Source organism: Hyposmocoma kahamanoa, unplaced genomic scaffold (genome assembly GCF_003589595.1).
Source record: "Hyposmocoma kahamanoa isolate Upper Pololo Valley unplaced genomic scaffold, ASM358959v1 192, whole genome shotgun sequence".
Lineage (NCBI taxonomy): Eukaryota > Metazoa > Arthropoda > Insecta > Lepidoptera > Cosmopterigidae > Hyposmocoma > Hyposmocoma kahamanoa.
Window position 1 is genome coordinate 8,860,641 of NW_020653719.1, and position 3,301 is coordinate 8,863,941.

Genomic DNA, 3,301 nt, shown 5'->3' on the forward strand with positions numbered 1-3,301 from the left:
TTTTGTCTACTTTCTTGCAAATTGTCCTTAAAAGCAACACTTACTACAGCGTATAGGTTATGTAAAATATCGTGATTGTTACATAAATACTATAGTTTTGATCACCAAATAATGATTTATGAGTTTATTTCATCACCTTCCTAATCAAAGGTTTTAAATTAATTTTATTACTTGATTCATTAATAAGAAAATTAGTAAAACAACCTCTCCTTGTCGAATCTGAAATCGACTAAAAAAATTTTTTTTGACATTGACGCGCGTGATTGACAGCTAGTGAGGCTACCTGTAAAAATCAATGAGGCTCTTTTTTAATAAAATTGACTGACACTGTAAAAATTCACTGAACACGAAAAATCTGTATAGGTCTTTTTATTTTTTTCCATCCTCTAAGGTATAGGTTCATGCACATGATTTTGTTTTGTAAATTTAAAAGTGAAATTAATAAATACGTTAAATAAATAAATGAATTAATGAACTTAAAACGTGCATCGCATTTGCATTGCGTTTGTATTGCTGCTTGAAGTCGCGGGCGTGTGTAAAGGTAGACGATTAGCGACTGCATCACAGACAATGTCTGTAGATTGCATCGAAACTGCATCGCTGCTAAAAGCCATCGTGTGTAACCGCTCTAAAATAAACTGTAAATATTGCGAAGAATTTGTAACTCCTCAATGACTTATAGTAATTAAAAGATTGAAGTCTTTGCTTTTGACACATTTCAACAGTGTATATAAATGTTTATCAGTCATGCATGTATCCTTAGAATAATAACGCATAAAATGATAGTTTCATATCAAACGAACTGTCACAAGTGAGGCAAAATTCAAATTCATGTAGGCTAGTTTTAGTAGTAGGTTAATTTTCGATTTTAGTGAATATTTATATAAAAATACAAGTTGAAACGCGTTACTTCCTTGTGGAATGTGATGTTAGTACCTATTTTGTTTGTCTGACGTATTTTTACACTCATGTACCGCACATTTCGTAATTTTTAGCTAAAATTTTGGAGCTGTTCGCGGTGCAAGTTGACCTTGAGCACTGAAGGCCCGCCCGCTCATGTAGGCCCTTTGGGAGCGCTTCAATTTGCCTCACTTAGCGTGTGCGGGCTAGGTTTCTATGTGTTATTATTCTAAGCATGTATCCTACAAATATTTAAAAAGAAAACCCTATTGTTTGGTTTTATTACGTAGGGTAGGGTCACCTGCCCAACAATGTAACACTCGTATACAATGAAACATTCGTATACAATGAAACAACACGATAATTTGAAAATGCGACGTTACCAAATAGTGCAGATAGCGTGAAAGGATGCACTCGCGGAATCCCCTCTAGTTCAGTTCAGCGAGTCCGTCACAAAGAATCAGACGTTTTTTCAATCACTTTTGATTTATCATCAAATTCAAATTCAAAATAATCTTTATTTCATAGGTAAGCATTATTACACTTGAAATCGTCACAATAGTTAAACTCTACCGCTCATTCGTAAGGCAGATTCCCCTGAGAAGAATGAGCAAGAAACTCTAGGGGTTGCTCTTTGTAAATAACATTTACAATATTTTTTTTTTATTTGAAACATCAGAGATCGAGACTACCTCCATGAGCTAAACGGCTTACTACCACGGATTTTTGTCATCCAAGTACGCAGAAGTTGTATAATAACCTTTAGTATAAAGTTTTTGTTTCACTATAGTTTTAAACCTCGTGAAAGGCAAATTTTGTATATCAACCGGAATCTTGTTATAGAAGCGTATACATTGCCCCTTAAATGATTTTTTGACTTTGTGAAGACGACTATCAAGAAAAGCTAGTTTATTTCTATTCCTCGTATTAATGTTATGTCTGTCACTATTTTTCATAAATAAATTGCTATTCCTTTTAACATAAATTACATTTTCATAAATGTGCTGTGAGGCTAGGGTAAGAATGTTAATTTCCTTAAACTTATCTCTCAAAGATACTTTGGGGCCCAGATTGTAAATTGCCCTAACTGCACGTTTCTGCAGGACAAAGATTCTATTGATATCGGCGGCATTACCCCAAAGCAAAATGCCGTATGTCATTAGACTGTGAAAGTAGCTGAAGTAAAGTAGCTGAAGTAAAAATAAGTAAGTAAGTATTTTTTGCAATTTTCGTTGTTTTCTTACTTAATTATACTTGAAAATCCCGTATTGCTAAATATTGCTTAGTATTGTACATGTTTCACCGATTTACGGGGGCTAGTTCATAAATTAATAAACATTTAAAAAAACATTTAAACTTAGTTGTATTTTTTTTTAGTTTATAGTAACGTAACCTAGGTAGTCTTCAATGAAATAGTGGCATGGACACAATGTTTCATTGTGTACTTTTAATATCTCTTGTGATTAAGAGTAACCAATCTGTTCGAAAAGATTACGTAGATTAAAGAATTTTTATATTTTAAAAATAGGTTTTATTATTTATTTATTCCCTTAATTACAAAAATAACGAAATAATTACCCTGTTTCACTGTTGAATATTCAGTGTACATACCTGTTGACACAATGAAACATTTCCCATAAAAAAACCTTATTACAAACCTTATTAAAGATTATCTATAAACTGTATAAGAAATCTGTATAAGACATTCGATACTCAATTAAATTGGCTATCTGTGTAAAAAAAAATTACCCTTGACTTTAAAAATAACAGAACTATGAATGTTTGGAATTTTGGTGTTTCATTGTTGGACATGTGACCCTACATAATAAATAATAGTACATTGCTCACAGTCATGTTTCCCTATAAACAATATGGGACTATAACCATTGGGGGTTTACCTAAATAAAGGCGGCTTCCCACTGCCTGTGATATCACGGGCTACGTCGCGCCCAGCTTTTTGTTTGGGCGAGCTCATGCCACACGCTCATACAATACAAGTGAGTCTGTCTCGCGGCGCCCGGTCCGCCCGCTACCCGTGATTTCACGGACCGCCGATTCTTGAGTTGCTAACATCAGGGCCTAGTAGAGCTATAGTCGTGTGAACAGCTGCTCGTACTGAGACCAACATCGGTCATTATTAGCGTTTAAATCTGCGCTATTAGATGGTCAACTGGAAACTGTACTCGTTTAAAACTAAATGGTTTAATAAAATAGTTTTGAATGAGAGAAATCCGGGGTTTAAAAGCACTATCACCTACGCCACACACACACACACGCATACGCACACGCACACGCACACGCACACACACACACACTCACACACACACTCACACCCACGCACACCCACACACGCGCACACACACACACACACACACACACACACACACACACACACACACAC